This window comes from Puma concolor, chromosome B3, assembly GCF_028749965.1.
Source record: "Puma concolor isolate L17-30 chromosome B3, mPumCon1.1.hap2, whole genome shotgun sequence".
NCBI lineage: Eukaryota > Metazoa > Chordata > Mammalia > Carnivora > Felidae > Puma > Puma concolor.
The window spans coordinates 31,296,246-31,315,083 of record NC_141672.1 but is presented as its reverse complement, the minus strand read 5'-3'; positions in this window follow the sequence as shown (position 1 = coordinate 31,315,083).

Below are 18,838 nucleotides of genomic sequence, written 5' to 3'. Positions count from 1 at the left end.
TTTAGCTTTAAATGTTCGTCTCTTTCATTGTCTTGACCTTCTTCTTTCTTTTTAAAATTTATTTATTGTTAAGTAATCTCTACATCCCATGTGGGGCTTGAACTCTTGACCCCGAGATCAAGAGTTGCATGCTCTTCCGACTGAGCCAGCCGGGCGCCCTTCTTCTTTCTTTTCGATGAAAGGCATATCGGGTTTATTTCATCCATTCTCTGTTTTCTCTAATCCCTTTTTGGTATTCCTTTGTTGCCATTTTGTTTTAGTCTTCGTTTTTATTTCGATCCGCTGTGTCCCTTCTTACATTTTCCTGTAATGCCTATGTTCCCTCTGCTCCTTCCAAATTTTGCTTTTTCTTTTTTCCCCTTTGATCTTTTTCTTTTTTATACTAGCTCAGGTTTTATCTCCTCCTGAAGGCTGCTATCTCCTCCTTGATTTCTTACATTTGTGCTTTGTGGATTTTCCTTTGCAGAAGCAATGACTTCATTAGGTTATTTTAACTCTTAGCAAAATATCTGCTCCCAATCGCCATCCATTTCATTGTAACATTTTTCTGACAGCAGTTTTATCTGTTGGTACGTTTTATTGCTCTTTTCTACCTTTTTCCCCCTTATGGTATCTTTGGATCAGTGCCGCGTCAGTCTCTCTGTAATTACTCACCTTTGAGCCAGCTATATTTTTGTGGAAGCTAGTTGCAGGAATTCTCCTTGGTAGGGCAGAAAGTAACTTTTAAGGCTTCATAATTCAAAAACTCTCTTGCCATTCCCAGATTGAAATTCTTTGGGGCTGCACATTTCATGTGGAATAAATCCAAATTCCTTTGTACTGATAAATCCTGTGTGGAGGCCCAGTCTCTGTTCAGCTGTCCAAACTCACCTCAAATCTCCCTCACACACATTCTGCTCCAGTCACTCTGATTATCTTGGGGCTCTTAGAAGGTAGCAGGTTCTTGCTCACCTAAGGGTCTTTGTCCATTAAACACCCCTTTGCCCTGCCCTCTCTGGCCTCAGCATTCTTTACATTGGCTCCTTCTCATTTTATAGGTCTGCGCTTACATAACACATTTTCAGAGCTGCCTTCCCTGACCCTCCTATTCCAGCCCCTTTTGCCACCCCAAAATATGTGCCTTTGGCATCTTGATTATTTTGAGCTGTAGGCACTTGAAAACCAGCAAATGCAGGGAGAGGGTTTCTCTGAACTCCCCTATATGCCCAAAGACCAATCCTCCAAAAGGAACTCACCTGTATAAATCCCCTTCCCCAGAGTTTCATTAACCAGGGAAGATGGGCTCTTATGACAGGAGAGGAGACTAGAGGTCAATACCACACCCAGAGAAACTTTGTCACAAACCATCATACCTCCCATCTATTTTTTTAAAGCCCCATTCATCTTCCCTAAGAACATTTACTCTCCCCTGAAAGGCCTATAAATCCCCCCTGCCCCCCTTTCCCTATTAAAATGGTGTATAATCCTGAATTCGAAGTGCTTTGGGGAGTTACTCAGTTTTCCCAGGTTTCTCCCATGTGTATATGAGGTATACATGTTAATAAGCTTCTGTTTGTTTTTCTCTTGTTAATCTGTCTTTTATCGTGGGAGTCTCAGCTAGGAATTCAGAGAGCGTAGGGAAATTATTTCCTCTCTACACATGCTTCTTTATAGTACTTTATGCATTTTGTAATTACTTGTCATTTTCCCCTCTCTCTCTCCTTCCTTTCTTCCCTCTTTCCTTTTTTCTTTTCCTTATTTTTCCTGCTTCCCCCCCTCCCTTTCTCTCTCTCTCTCACTCTGTCTTCTAGGAGGACAACGAAGGAAATATGACTATCTTGTCTCTTTATCTTCGGCTCCTAAAGCAAGGCAATATGTGATCAGTGGGCATTTGTTAAGAGAATAAATATATTAATACATGAAGATTATTTTCACATATGAGTGTCCTATTTCAACAGGAAAATTGATAGGGTCTGTTGTTTTCACTAGAGAATAAGCAGGTTGGAAGGAGGTCTGGAGACCGTTTCTTGGAAGGGTTATAGGAATAAGGGATATTTCACTTTGGAAAAGAGAAAAGTTGGAGGGTAGAAATTAATAGCCTTCAAATATAGAGAGTTTAATCTTGTAGTGATTTTCATCATCAGAATCACTGGAAGAACTGTTTGAAAATATGGAATCCCGGATTGTTCCCTGATCTTTGATTCATTGGGTATAGAGTAGGACTAGAAAATCTGGGATTTTTTTGTTTATTTGCATTTTTAAATGTTTATTTACTTATTTGAGAGAGAGAGAGAGAGAGAGAGAGCGACCCAAGCAGGCTCTGTGCTGTCAGCACAGAGCCCGACACGGGACTTGAACTTACTAACCTGTGAGATCATGACCTGAGCCGAAATCAAGAGTCAGACGCTTACTCAACTGAGCCACCCAGGTGCCCTTTTACTTATTTTGGTTTTTAACCACAGCTAGTTTTTCATATCAGAAAATGTTGGGAAATGCCATCTTATAAGAGGCAGCGTCGTCACTGTGGGAAAAACTAGAACACACGGATTGAAATTATAGAAAGGCAGACTTTGACTCAACAAAGGGGAGTTTCATCCTAGAAGGGCACCAAAGTGGCTGAGGCTGCCTCCCTGGAGGGATGCCCAGAGAGCCCGTCAACCCTCCAGGGGCCAGTTTTGCTGTGGATAAGACCTACGCTAACATGATTGAAATCTTCGGTTCAAGGAGATGCATAGTGTTTTAAATGCTTGGGGCTCACAGTTATTGTGCTAGTGGGGAAAGGCAGGAAACAATAACAGACAAACTCCAAATAAACAAAAATGAAAAGCAAAACAACATACACAAAATCATGGCGGGGTTGGAAGCAAAACAGAGGCTTTAATGAAACTCTCAGAGGCCTGGAAGAGCAGAGGAAACCTGACATTGTCGATACAGTAGAACCACAGGACAAACAACGAGCACGGTGAAGCAGGCTGTGGTCTCAGTGACTAGATTATCTTAAAGTGCAAGGGCCTCAGCATTGAACTTGCACACTGGTTTGCATTTGCAACCAGAAAATTATGAGGAAATGGATGGTGAAGCAGTGGTTTCAGAGCTACGGGAGGATGAACTTACCAGAAATTGTTTATCTGTGGTCAGTAATTCCCCAGGGAGTCCCAGTGGGGAGGGAAGCCTGTGGCCATTCTGGCTTTGAGGGACAACAAGTCAAAAGCAAAAGGTCTGGTTTGTTTCTGGATCATGAGGCTGCTGTAGAAACAAAGGCTGGTTCTAGAAACTCACTCTGGACTGGCCTGAGGGAAGCTCAGAAAGGCAGGGGTCACCATCATCACTGTTAACATTTATGAAGTCTCTTATATTACATATGATTTCATTCTCATAAAAATCCTGGGTGATGGCTCCCATCATCCCCATTTTACAACAAGGAAACCAAGGTTCCAAGAGGTTGTGTAAGTTGCCCAAAGGAACATCGCTTAACAAAAGCCTATTGAGTATTTTGTAGGGACTAGTAAGTGAAAGTCCAGATTTGAACTTGTATCTACCTCCAAAGCCCACGCTTTTTTATCCGCTTTAACAAAGGGTCAGTTTTTTTTGTTTTTTTTTTTAACGTTTTATTTATTTTTGAGACAGAGAGAGACAGAGCATGAACGGGGGAGGGGCAGAGAGAGAGGGAGACACAGAATCGGAAGCAGGCTCCAGGCTCTGAGCCATCAGCCCAGAGCCCGACGCGGGGCTCGAACTCACAGACCACGAGATCGTGACCTGAGCTGAAGTCGGGCGCTTAACCGACTGAGCCACCCAGGCGCCCCAACAAAGGGTCAGTTTTAACAATAAATAAAATGCTATTAGGAAACTGTAGGAGAAATCCCAAGTATCCAAAAGAAAAATTAGCAAAGGGCATGAATAAGTAAGCTACCAAAAACTTGATTCAAGTAACTTGAAAGGACATGAATGGAGTGTAAAATTTTAAGGACATCACAGTAAAAGGAATGCAGGGAACAAGCAATGGCATATCTGTTGGAGAATATGTAAACTAGTGCAACTTCTTTGGAGGGCAACTTGGCAGGTGTACCTACAAAGATTTTTAGTGCATATTCCTATTGGAATATATATATACGTATATATATATATATGTTCATATATATATAAATATATCTAAAATACATATATATTCATATATATCTAAAATACATATATATATTCATATATATTTAAAATACATATATATTCATATATATATTTAAAATACATATATATTCATATATAAATATATCTAAATACATATATATTCATATATAAAAATATATCTAAATACATATATATTCATATATAAAAATATATCTAAAATACATATATATTCATATATATATTCATATGTATAAATATATCTAAAATACACATATATTTAAATATATAAAATATAAATATATATAAAATTATACATATAAAAAAATATATATAATTGTATATATATGTATATATATATAAGCAAAGATGTACCTAAAGACACTTCAGTATTATTTGTAAGACAAAAGACCAGAGAAGCAACCCAAATGACCTTCAGTTGGAAACTTAACAAATAAATAATGGCAAAACACAAAAAGAAGAAAAATTTACAAAGCCCACATTTAACTACTAGGTGAATCTGCCCCTCAATAATGATGAGAAGACCCAGTGATAGTCGTGGCACCTTACAGAGAGATGTTGAGTTTTGTACTATTTATAAATTACTTGCAAATCGGACTTATTTTGAGTCAGAGAAGCAGACAGAGCAGGTGTTATCCTTCAGTGTAGATGGACAAAGAAATAGGGACGCTGTGGGGTTGAGTAAGTGCCCAATATAATGGTGAGAAATGACTGTGGCCTGGAACACAGTTTTATGGACCCTGTGCCTGGTGCTCTTCATGATGCCCAATATTAAGAAAATAGACATCTGTGGAGGGGGTGGCCCCTTCCTCTGGGAGAAAGGACAAGACCAAGGAGTTATTTTTTAAGTTGACATGGACGGAGCCCCCTTGTGATGGTGTCACGGCTTGCTCTGCTAGCAGGCTGGTTTCTCGGGCTCCTGGTGAGCCATGCCTTCCTCTTGTGTCCAAGGGAGCAGACGGATCTGGACACTTTCACCGCTGGTACCAAATGTCCAAAATAAAGGCAATTCTCTTTGATACCTCCCCTCTAACCAGCAGTTGAGGAAGCCACGGGATCACTCTGTGCCTTCCGGCCTCAGAGTAACAGAATCATGTCTGCTTTCCCCTACGGTGGGGTTTGCAATCCTGACTGCTCACTGATTGGACCCGTCTGGGAGAAGTATGTTTTGGAGCTGGCGTATACTAGCTCATAAAAAAGAATTCTGAAATTTTCGGAAATTTTGTGAACCAGTAGTTGAATATACCTATTATTAAAAATTAATTATATAAAGGTATAGTTAACTAAGTTATATTAAAAACAACACTTAACACTTCCTAATTATTTTACTCTTATCTGTACTCTCAAGGTTATTTGCATCTGCTGTATTTGCATAGTGGAAATGCTATATAATGGTATATACCCGTTCATTGTCTTCCCAACTCCAGGGCTCAGTGATGGCACGTCGCTAGCTAAAAATTGTGGGAGTATTTATGCTATCCATACTGCAATTAGGGCTTGATCTATTGTCTTGTTGATTATCTAGACTTAAAAAGATGATAGAAAAATGTCAACAATACAGATTAAACTTACAAGTATGTCCTAAAACAAGTAATAAAATGGCAATAAATACATATGTATCAATAATTACTTGGAATGTAAATGGACTAAATGCTCCAATTAAAAGACATAGGGTATCAGAATGGAGAAAAAACCAAGACGCATCCATATGCTGCCTATAAGAGACTCATTTTAGGCCTAAAGTCACCTGAAGATCGAAGGTGAGGGATTGGAGAACCATCTGTCATGCAAGTGGATGTCAAAAGAAAGCCAGAGTAGCCATACTTACATCAGACAACTTAGACTTTAAGCCAAAGACTCTAATAAGCAAAGAAGAAGGGCTCTATATCATAATAAAAGGGTCCATACAACAAGAAGATCTAATAATTGTAAATATTTATCCTCCAACATGAAAGCACCCAAATACATAAAAGAGTTAATAACAAACATAAAGGAACTAATTGATAATAACACAATGATAGTAGGGGACATTACCACCCTACTTACATCAATGCACAGATCATCTAAGTGGAAAATCAGCAAGGAAACAATGGCTTAGAATGACACACTGGATCAGATGGATTTAATGGATATATTCAGAACATTCCATCCCCAAACGGGAATACATACTCTTTTCTTTCTTTTTTTTTTTAAAATTTTTTTTTAACGTTTATTTATTTTTGAGACAGAGAGAGACAGAGCATGAACGGGGAGGGGGGCAGAGAGAGAGGGAGACACAGAACAAGAAGCAGACTCCAGGCTCTGAGCCATCAGCCCAGAGCCCGACGCGGGGCTCGAACTCACGGACCGCGAGATCGTGACCTGAGCTGAAGTCGGACGCCCAACCGACTGAGCCACCCAGGCGCCCCTACATACTCTTTTCAAGTGCACATGGAACATTCTCCAGAATTGATCCCATATTAGCCCACAAAAGAAGCCTCAACAGATACAAAAAAAATTGAAATAGCTTTTCTGACCAAAATGCTATGACACTGGAAATCAACTACAAGAAAAAACTTGGAAAGACCACAAATACATGGAGGTTAAAGAACATTCTATTAAAGAGTCAATGGAAAGGAAATCAAGAAAGAAATTAAAAAATACATGAAAACAAATGAAAATGAAAACACAATGGTCCAAAGCCTTTGGGATATAGCAAGGCAAGTTTATAGCAATACGGGCCCATATCAAGAAGCAAGAAAGATATCAAGTTAAAATATGTCCTGTTTGTAACCATTACATTGTGAATAACACAAAAGTTGAGGAAATATACCTCCAGCATTGAAAGTCTCTCATGTTTTGACAATCAAGTAAAATTCTGACATTTTTTGCATTTCACTTTCATTTTCCTTATTAACAAATAAAAATATCAACCAACATTCGTGTCTGAACTACATTCATTTTTCAACTGCAACCACGTGTTAACTGGGAATCTAAGAATTCACTAAAAATCAATGAATGCATTCTGTGGGAATTAATTGGCTAAGTGGAATTTACAACAAAGGGTATTATGTTTTATTTTTATAGCTAAACTGTGAACTACACATCCTTTATATTACTAACATTTATAATAAGCTTTTATAGGTATACCAGTACAGATTTTTGTCTTCTGGAGAACTGGTTGTTAAACATTACCACCAGACCACTATTGCCTAGGAACCTAAAAATCACTAATACCTGGAAAAGAGTCATCAGCAAGATGGTGGAATAGAAGATACCAGTCTTTGTGTCCGATATAAAACAACAATCTGACAGCTATCCATGAACAAAAATAGCCCTTGGAGGGCTCAAATCCAACTAGGAACTTGCAGCAACACAGTGGAACATCAACAATAACAAAAAATGGAGAATAACTATATAGAAAGGGTTGCTCAGGAGGTCTGCATAGCTTAAATATCTGGAAATGGTTAGGAACATAGAAGAATAGGGTTTCAGTATCATAGGCGCTGCTGCATTTCCTAGTGGCCTGCTCATGATGGACCCTGGCTCTCTTTGTCATTGAGTACCTCAACAGCCCCTGAGATAGCCACAGGCTTCCTATAGCTGTCACAGCACAGGACCCCATAGTGTTTGTTGGTGTGGACCCCAATGGCCTTCTCCAAAGAAGACACCCACACCTTAACCACATAACCAACAATTATAATTGCTTATGGACCCCTTTGAGAGGGAGATGCTACCATTTCCTTGCCCCAAGAATGAGCTGCTATTGTGCCATCCTGGACGCGGGGCTGACATCCTTCCAACCAGCTCTGCATATGCACTGGACCCAAGGGCCATGGCTTCTCTGTGTGCACCTGTCCTTATTTACCAGACCCGCTGTCACTGTGGGCTAACCTGTGACTTGTGTTAGTTCTGGACTCCAGCTTTGTGACTCCTCCGTGTGTGCCCACACTGGGGAAACTAGAGCCACAGGTGTGCCAGCACCCTGAACTCTGGAGCCATAATCACTCTGCTTGTACCCCCACTTAGGACCCTGGCTCCATCGCCACTCTGAGAGTACCTGTGTCTATGGCACTGGGCCACCACCTCAATGGGCACATTTACATCCTGAACCCCAGAGCCATGGTTACTCTGCACACACCAGTGCTTAGGACTTTGGCTCTGCAGCTACTCTGGAAGTGCCCACCCAAGGGCACTGGAGCTACCTGCGGGAGGACCTGGACCAACTGTAACTTTGCATGCGTCTGTGCTCTAGACAATGGCTCCATGGCTGCCTGACGGGTGTCTGTATATCGGACACCAGTGCCACCACCACTGGGAACACACTCAAAAGCCAGAACTAGTGCCAGAGGGATTCCCTTGGCCACAAATTCCCCTGTGGGAGAAAAAGAGATCAGGAAGAGCCCAAAACCCTTTGCCATCAAAGACCTCAAGAACTCTTACCATTGCTATGGTCACCTACAGTGTTGGCTGCTGAGGACCCTTGCAATCCTTGCAAACACTGGCCTCAGCTGATGCAGAAGCACAAGACTATACCACTGTGCCCTCCTTGGAGCAGGAACTGCCACACCCAATCCATAGGTAAAGGTCTTTCCCCACTGAAACCAGTTTATAAAGTCTAGAAGACATGACTGCTATATTGAACGCATAGACATCAGCATAAGGCTACAGAAACATGAAACATCAAGGAACCAGGAGACACCCAAAGAACACAGTGATTTTATGGTAACTGACTCCAAAGAAATGGAGATCTATAACTTGCTGGACAAATAATTCAAAATAATTATTTAAATAAAACTCAGTGAGCTATAACACAGATAGGCAACTCAACAAAATCAGGAAAATGATCTATAAACAGAATGGTAAGTTCAACAAAGAAATAGAAATCATAAAGTAGAACAAAACAGAATTTCTAGATCTGAAGGGTACAATGAGTGAAATAAAAAGTACCCTAAAGGGCACCAATAGAAGCCTTGATCAAGCCAAAGAAGGAATCTGAAAAAACTAAGAGATTAGTTTAAGATTATCCAGTTAGGGGCGCCTGGGTGGCTCAGTCGGTTGAGCGTCCGGCTTCGGCTCAGGTCATGATCTCACGGTTCGTGGGTTTGAGCCCCGCATCGGGCTCTGTGCTGACAGCTCAGAGCCGGAAACCTGCTTCTGATTCTGTGTCTCCCTCTCTCTCTGCCTCTCCCCTGCTCATGCTGTCTCTCAAAAATAAATAAATGTAAAAAAAATTTAAAAAAAATTATCCAGTTAGAGGAACAAAAGGGGCAAAGAATGAAAAAGAATGAATAAAACCCACCAGTGAAAGTAACAATCAACAAAACGAAAGGCAACTTATGGAAACCATATCTCTAATAAGGGATTACTATCCAAAATACATAAGGAACTCATACAACTCAGTAACAAAAAACTCCAAATAAGCCATTTAAAAATGGGTGAAGCACCTTCATAGATATTTTTCCGAAAAAAAGACATAGGACAGGTATATGAAAACATGCTCAGTATCACTAATCATCAGGGAAAATGCAAATCAAAACCACAATGAGATATCACCTATACTTGGTAAGATGGTTATTATGAAAAAGTCAAAAGACAAGCGTCAGCGAGGATGTGGAGAGAAGAGAATCCTTGTGTACCATTGGTGGAAACGTAAATTGATAGAAACACTAGGGAAAACGGTATGAAGGGTTTTTGAAAAATTAAAAATGGAACTGCCATGTGATCCAGCAATGCCACTTCTGGGTATATATCCAGAAGAAATAAAATCACTACCTCAAAGACATAGCCAAACTCTCATGTTTGTTGCAGCATTAAATTCACAGTAGCCAAGACAATATGGAGACAAGCGAAGTGTTTATTGACAGATGAATGGATAAAGAATGGATAAAGAAAATGTGATACGCATAGATCTACCTACCCACAGTGGAATATTATCGAGTCCTATAAAAGAGGAAATCCCGTGATGTACAACAAAATGGGTGAACCTGGAGGATATTTTGCTATGTGAAATAAGCCAAACAGAGAAAGACAGGTGCTGCATTATCCCACTTATATGTGTTACCAGGGTAGGGGAAAAGGGGAGATGTTTGGCAGAGGGTATAAAATTTCAGGTGATGAATGAGTTAAGTTCTGGATATCTAATACACAACATAATGACTATAGCTAATCATAATGTATTATGTACTTGACTGACAGTAGACCGTAAGCGTTCTCACTAAAAACAACAACAACAACAACAACAACAAAGATATCTATGTGAGGGGATGAGTAGTTATCTGACTTTTGCGGAAACCATGTGACAATGTATATGCATATCAAAACATCTCAGAAACCTTAAATATATAGTTTTCATTTGTCAATCATACCTCACTAAAACTGCCAAAAAAAAAAAAAAAATGCGAACACCTGGATCCTGTTTCCCAAGTTCCAATGGAACAGTTTCTGACTCAATAATTACACCAGCCTCAGGTGACTGTAATGTGCAGCTAAGGCTGGGAATTAGTGCTACAGAGATTTTCAAAATTGAATTCTAGAAAGTGTAGGTTGGGCCAGTGGACCAGGACTGGCTTCCTAGGAGATGAAGGGCTCAGACGAATGCAGGGAAGCTTTACCCTCTGAGACACAGCCAGCCTGTCTTCAAGGAATGATGTGCAAACTCCCGGGCCTCAAAAAGAGTCCAGCTATGGCAGGGAGGGAAGCTTGGTATAAATGAAATATGATGAATAATGCGGAGCTTACAAAACTAAGCTCCAGATTATGGGAAGAGGAAGAAAGTGTGACGATTGATTTGTGCATGTTGGCAATTATATACTATCAGAGATCTTATTGGAGGAGGCCAGAAGTAGCCCAGGGCCAAACTTAAGGAGGTTACACTTCTAACTAATAAAACATATTAAACTACACACACACACACACACACACACACACACACCCAAGTGAGTGCCAGAGGCTGAAATATCTTTTCGGAAGAATGTCTGCCTAAATCAATAGCTTAATTGTTCTCATGAAGAATCTCTTATTTTTTCCCCTTTGGTTTTAAATTATTCTTTACACTCTTTCTTCCTATCAACTCCTTTCTTTGATCTTACAATAAATACATCTTACTCATTCTTACTGAAAAGAATCAGAGTAACTCCACGTTCTTCCCAATTCTCCTGAGAGCCAGCAGACTGCCAAGAGGCTGGCCAATGAGTTCAGGATGAGGCTCTCGGGAAGGTAGAAAACCAGGGATAGAGATTGCAAGGAAATAAAAGAAAAAAAGAAAGAGTGGTCAAAGGGTCAGCATGTGCCAACTTCTTCTGATCAGACTCAGGTGAAATTCAACGAGACGTACAGAGAGAGTGAAGCCTACGGGGGATTGCTGGCAGAAGTGGCAAAAATCTCCGTCTGCTCTGACTCATAAGTCTCCGTTGCTCTGACATCCCTCACAGGCTACTGTAGGGAGTGGAAAATGCAGAGCAGTCTAGATTGTTCTACAAGAATCCTCCATCTTCTATAACACATTACCCAGAGCCTGACGCGGGGCTCGAACTCACGGACCGCGAGATCGTGACCTGGCTGAAGTCGGACGCTTAACCGACTGCACCACCCAGGCGCCCCACTTGAGGTGTTTTTAAGAGAGAAGGATTGGGCAAGAAATTGCAAAAGGCACTGGTGACAGGCTGCCACTTATCCCCTATATATTAATTCTCTTCTTTCTTATTAACACACCTGCCATTTCTCAAGTAGGCAAATGATTATCTAGAATAAAACCCACTCTGCTGTTTGCCGAGGCTGCGTGGCAAAGCTCTGAAAATAAGACAAGGTTGTGTGAGATTCTAGAAAGTGTCCTTACAGTGAGGGTATGCATTCTTTGTCTCTTCCTCCTTCTTAGTGACTGGGATGAAGACATAAAAACTGGAATGTTGGCAAGGATCTTGGTCTTGACGATGACAAAGAGCGAGATGGCCAGAGTTCGAGTTGCTGGTAAGCTCTTGTCACTCCCAGAGGATGGAGTGCTTGGAAGTGATATGTGAGGACTCTCAAAAGTAAATGACAGCAGGAAGATTGGGGAAGAAGACCAGAATTCCAAGAATCACCCTATCAGTGATGAATTTCCCCCCCTTTTCTTCTGTTATCCCCCAGCCAGGACTCAAGGTGCCCTGAAGCCAGAAAGTAGACACCAACGCAAGGACATGAGGACTCCAGTAGAAGTCCTTTAGTTCTGGCTTGAAGAGCAGTAAAGGGGATTCCTAACATATTGCGAAACCTTCTTTGTTTTCTCCATTCTCTTGTGCTCTAGCCCCAGAGCAATCCCGTGACAGTGGTGGTAAGAACAGTGACAGTGGCAGCAGTGGAACCTGCAAGTACCTAAAACTGAAACAGGGAAACTTTCCTCTCTCATCAAAGGAGCTGTGGTACCAAAAGTGTAAAGTAAACTTGTATTTTGTTCTGTCTCTCTGACTTTCTGCTACTTAACTTCTGTTATAGGTGCAGTTTCGGGAAATATGCAGCAGAGGAGAATAAAAAAAGCCCCAGGTTTCTGGACTGCAGACCATAAAGAGGAGCAGCTGGAAAGCAGAAAGTACCAGAAATGTGACCGGGGTGGGAGAACTTGGGAAAAAAGTCCCATAAAGCTCCTGGCTTCACCCTCAAGTTGTGCATACAAGGACCTGCCCCTAATAGCACACCCTAGACATGAAGAATGGGTTACTGGGCAGACCACCACCTAAGTCCCAGACTAGCCATGGGTGGCAGTCATAACTGACAGATATCAATAACAACGCAAAGACTTTGAAAACAGAACAACGGCACTGCATTCTACAGAAGACTGGTCAGCACTTGATGCCTGAACCCAAACAGATCTATATCCTGGCGACACAAAAATACCAACGTTGTTGATGGTATTTAAACAAGACATGGAGTCTCATAACATAGTATTAAAAATGTCCAGAATACAATACAAAATGGTTTGGCATGCTAACAGTCAGAAAAATCTCAATGTGTATGGAAAAAGACAATCAACAGACCCTAATCCTGAAATGACATAGATGTTGAGATTATCAGACAAAGACTTTAGAGTAGCAGTTACAAGTTGCTGTGAAAAGTAAGAATGACTTTTTTTTTTTTTTTTTAGGGAATGGAAAGATAGACTCAGAGAAGAAACAGAAGATATAAGAAAAAAATGGATGTTTTAGAACTAAAGATACAATAAGTGAAATAAAAATGTCACTGGGTGGACTCCACAGCAAAGTGGACATGACCAAGGTAAGCATTAGTGAACTTGCTATCTAAGTGAACTTAGATAGAATAATAACAATTATCCAACATAAATTACAGACAGAAAAAGATTGGGAAAAAAAAATAACAGAGCCTTGGGGACTTATGGGACAATACCAAAAGGTCTAACAGGGTCCTAGAACATAAGAAGCAAGTGTAAGTCACAGAAAAAAATATTTGAAGAAATAGTGCTGAAAGCTTCCCAAACGTCTCTGAAGACATCAATCTACAGATTCAAGAAGCTCAGCCAACCTCAAACAAGATAAACGTTAAGAAATCTATGTCCAGCTACATCATAATAAAAAACTGCTGGAGACTGAAGACAAGTGAAAAAAAAAAAATCTTAAAAGTAGCCAGAAAAAAACGACACATTGCTTATAGTGGGAAACATTTCAAGGGACTACGGGTTTTTCATCAGGACTCACAGATGCCAGGAAGAAGAGGAGGAGCATCTTTTATTTATTTATTTATTTATTTATTTATTTATTTATTATTTATATTTAACATTTATTTATTTTTGAGACAGAGAGAGACAGAGCATGAACGGGGGAGGGTCAGAGAGAGGGAGACACAGAATCCGAAACAGGCTCCAGGCTCTGAGCTGTCAGCACAGAGCCTGACGCGGGGCTTGAACTCACAGACCGCGAGATCATGACCTGAGCTGAAGTTGGCAGCTTAACCGACTGAGCCACCCAGGCGCCCCGAGGAGGAGCATCTTAAGGTGCTGAAAGAAAGTAAGTGGGAATTCAGAATTGCATTCCTGGGATAAACCAAACTTGCTTAGGACAGCGTCTTGTTTTTCTAACTTTGATGGATTTGGTTTGCTAATATTTTGCTTAATTCCCACCCCCCAACTATGCTCATGAGAAATATTGATTTATAATTTTCCTTTCTTGTGTTTTACTTGTCATATTTTGGGTTCAAGATTATGTTGCCTTATAATACAAATAGGGGAGTGATCTCTCTTTTCCTATACTTGGTAACAGCTTGCATAAGACTATTTTATGTGTATTTAAATTTGTTTGGTAGAATGAGTTAGGAAGCCATCTGGGGCTCAAGTTTTCTTTATGGGATTTTAAAAAGTTGATTAAATTTCCTTAATGGTTTGAGGGCATTCAGATTTTCTATTTTCTCTTGCATCATTTCTGGTAAGTTACCTTAAGTATTTACCCATCTCATCTAAATTTCCAAATTTGTATAGGCACAAAGTTGTATATCTCATTTTTTATTTTTAATGGCTGCATCATCTGGATGTTGTTTTCCTTTTTATTCCTAGTATTGTTTGTTTTGCTTTTTATTACTTTTCTTAGGAGTCTTTCCAGAGATTTTCTTTTTTCAATTTTATGAGTTTTTAAGAAATCAGCTTTTGGTTTTGATTTTCTCTATTTGCCATTTCATTATTTTCTGTATTTATTTTTATTATTTTCCTCCATCCTTTGCCTTTGATATGATCTTGCTAGCCTATTTCTAAATATTTACCTCATTTTCTACCTATAGCTCAATAATTTCCAGCCTCGTTTCTTTTCATATATATACACATAAGCATGTAAGGTTATAAATATCCTTGTAAGTCTGTTTTATTTTATTTCTTAAGTTGTAATATGTAGTGTTATTTTTATGATCATTCATCTTGAAATAGTTCTAACTTCCTTTATGATGGGAAACAGTCCAGCATTTGGATTACAAGTGTGGGATCTATGGTTTTACTGATTGAATCCAGCACTGCCAGCTGTGTGAGTTTGGGTAAATCACTCCTCGGGAGCACTGGTTTCTTTGGGGGAAATGTAGAAAATAAGAATGATGTCTATCTTGAATGGATTTTTGTACAGCTTAAGTAGAGCCTGGCACAGAGTAAAGAGCAATGTAAGTATAAGCTGTTACATAGTAGCTGTTACTTCTTTAGTTCCTTTGTTCTAACATTTTTTTCTGGTCTACTTTACAATTTGTTTCTAGTTTTATTGCGTTGTAATCAGAGGACCTTTTCTGTATGATTTCAATTACTGATGATCTGGTGAATCAAAGCTGGAAATATTCCACATGTGTTTAAAAAGGCAGTATATTCTGCAGGGTTGAGTGCGGTGTGACAGTGTTTTGGTGTATCCGTCAGTATCTGCTCAGGAAAGTTGGAAACCATTCTAGGTATTTCAGAGAGAATTTAATACAGGATATTGGTTACAAATTTTTTAGAAGAGCAAACAGATAGACAGATAGACAGAAAGACAGAAAGAAGGAAGGAAAAAAGGAAGGAAGGAAAAAAGGAAGGAAGAAGGAAGAAAGGAAGGAAGGAAGGAAGGAAGGAAGGAAGGAAGGAAGGAAGGAAGGAAGGGTGGGGCATTGGAGCTTAGTAAAGATGGCTTTGTCCAAAAGCCCAGTATCCCTGTACATCTGAGGATGCTAAAGGACCCACTACTGCCATTAGGATCACTGCTGTTGCTTTGCACAGGTAGGAGCCTGCACAGCGATAGATGATGGAGCCCAGCATCCAGCGGTGACATGGATTGCCGCTAATAGAGTTGTCATCAAAAACAGAAAGAGAACAAAAAAGGCCTTCCCTTTTCCTCCTGCCTTATGATCTCTGACCAGTACCTCCCACTGGCAGAATATAAACTGAAGCTAACTGACAAAGGAACCTGGAAACATACTTTGTGGGATTCAAGCCTGTTTTGAGACAAAGCAGTGGTCCAAATGTTGTTCCAAATGTTTCGCATGAAGCAAAAATGGAAACTGAATGACTGGCCAACTTAAATGTGTTGTTCAAATCTTCTATATCTTTACTGCTTGTTTTTATCAATCATTGGGGGTAATGGGTTGGTATATTTCTTATAGTTCTGTCAATTTTTCCCTTATTTGGATGCATAAAAATGTAATGTTTTTATTTTCTTTTTTTTAAATGTTTATTTATTTATTTTGAGGGGGACGGGCAGAGAGAGAGGGAGAGCAGGCTACCCCTGTCGGCGCGGAGCTCGATGCAGGGCTTGAACCCACCAACTGTGAGGTCATGACCTGAGCCAAAATCAAGGGTCAGATGCTTAACCCACTGAGCCACCCAGGCACCCTGCAAATTTAACGTTTTTAGAGCTTCCTGGTAAATAGAATCTTCTCTACAAATTATGAAGTGACCCTCTTTATCTCTAGTTAGCATTTCTGTCTTAAAGCCTATTACTGTGATGTGACAGCGTTTTTAGGTTGGGTTCCCTAAGAGCAGAGCCCGCATAGGGATTCTGATGCAAAACACCATTTTACCCATTTTTAAGTGTCCAGTTTGTTGGCATAAAGTACATTCATATTGTCTGTAACCATCATTTCTGCCAATGTTTTGTAAATTCCCTCTATAAGACTGAGGAAGTTTCCATTTTTCCTGGTTTGCTGAAAGTTATCATAAATGTGTGTTAAAATTTGTCAAATGCTTTTTTTTCCCTCTGAGATGATTATATGTTTTTTTTCTTTTATTCTGTTAATTCGATAAATCATATTGACTTTGTTTTAAAAGATTCCATCAAATTATTCTGGGTTAAAAACCACTTGTTCATGGTGGATTAGCATTTTAATATATTGATGGATTCATTTTGCATTTTATTACGGATTTTAAAGCTTATGTTCCTGAGTGATAGTGCTCTGTAATTTCTTTTTGTTTTAATATCTTTGCAGTTTTGTTATAGCTAAGCGGGCCTCATAAAAATTAATTGGGAAATGTTTCTTCTGTTATTTGAAAGAGTTCTTTTTTTAACATTGGAATTATTTCTTCCTTAAATGTTTGCTAGAATTCATCACGAAATCCATCTAGGTGTGAAGTTTTCTTTGTGGAAAGGTTATTTACAAATTCAGGTTAACAGATTTTCTATCTCCTTTTTTATCTTTGGTAACTTGTATTATTGGCATAAAGAGGTTTGTAGTATCACTTATCCTTTTACTGTATGGAACATTTGTAGTTACCTTCTGATACTGGAATTTGGAGGGTTTTTTTCTCTCTTTTTTTTTTAATTTTTTTAATGTTTATTTATTTCTGAGACAGAAACAGAGCACGAGTGGGGGAGGGGCAGAGAGAGAGGGAGACACAGAATCCGAAGCAGGCTCCAGGCTCTGAGCTGCCAGCACAGAGCCAGACGCGGGGCTCGAACCCACAGACTGCGAGATCATGACCTGAGCCGAAGCCGGACGCTCAACCGACTGAGCCACCCAGGCGCCCCATTTTTTCTCTCTTTTTAAAAATTCAGTCTTGTCAGTGTTTACCAATTTTATTAAATTTTCAAAGAAGCAATTTTGGCTTTTATTATTTTTTAAGTTTATTTATTTATTTTGAGAGAGAGCACAGGAGCATGAGTGAGGGTGGGACAAAGAGAGAGGGAATAGAGAATCCCAAGCAGGCTCCGTGTTGTCAGTGCAGAACCCGATGCAGGGCTTGATCTCATGACCCATGAGATCATGACCTGAGCTGAAATCAAGAGTCGGATGCTTCACCAACTGAGCCATCCAGGTGCCCTGCAAGTTTGACTTAAAAAAAAATTGTATTTTCCATTTTTAAATTACTGTTCTTACCTTTATCATTTTTTTCCTTTTACTTGCTTTGTGTTTAATTTGCTGTTCTTTGTCTAGCTATTAATCTAGATCATTGTTTTAAGCCTTCCTTTTTATTAAGATCAGCATTTATAAATCATCCTCTAAGCAGTGATGAATCTTACACATCTGTTGTATTTTGAGGATCATACTTAAACTGTTTTCTAGTTTCTTTTATGACTGCTTCTTTGACACATGGGTCATTAGGAGTACGTTGTATAATTTTTAGAATGTGCAGCTTTTATGAATACCTTAGTTACTTATTTCTCATTGAACTTTGTCATGGTCCGGACATATACTCTGCATGCTTTCAATATTTTGAATATTTTTGAATATTTTTGAGATGGCCCAGCAGGGGTCTATTGTGGAGGATGTTCTATGTGCACTTGAGAGAATATTCCACCATTTTTTGGTTGTTGGCTTCTAGAAATGTCAATTAGATTGAGTCACTTGATAGTGCTCATTTTTTCTGTATTCTTATTGATTGAAAAAAATCTACTTGGTCTAGCATTGAAAGAGAAGTGTTAAAATTTCCGAGTCTGTCTATTTCTCCTGTTAGTTCTGTCAAATTTGCTTCCTGTATTTTGAAACTGTAATATGAAATATATAACAATTTGGGATCATTATGTCTTCCTGATGAACTCATCCTTTTATCTTTATAAAATGTCCTTCTTTATCTCTCATTATAGTCCTTGCGATTTTTTTCTTCCCTCTACATCGTACCAAGGTTCAAGACAATTAATTTTCCTTATAGTCTCCTGATTGTGTGGGGGCAGACATGGCTACCCTTATACTAATGATGTAGTTATTTGGGATTCTATAAATGGTAGGTGTCAATTTTTTTTTTTTTTTTAGATGAAGAAAGCTAAGAGACGGAGAAATCTAAAAGATAAATAGCTTCTAGGGGAATAGAGTAGAACTT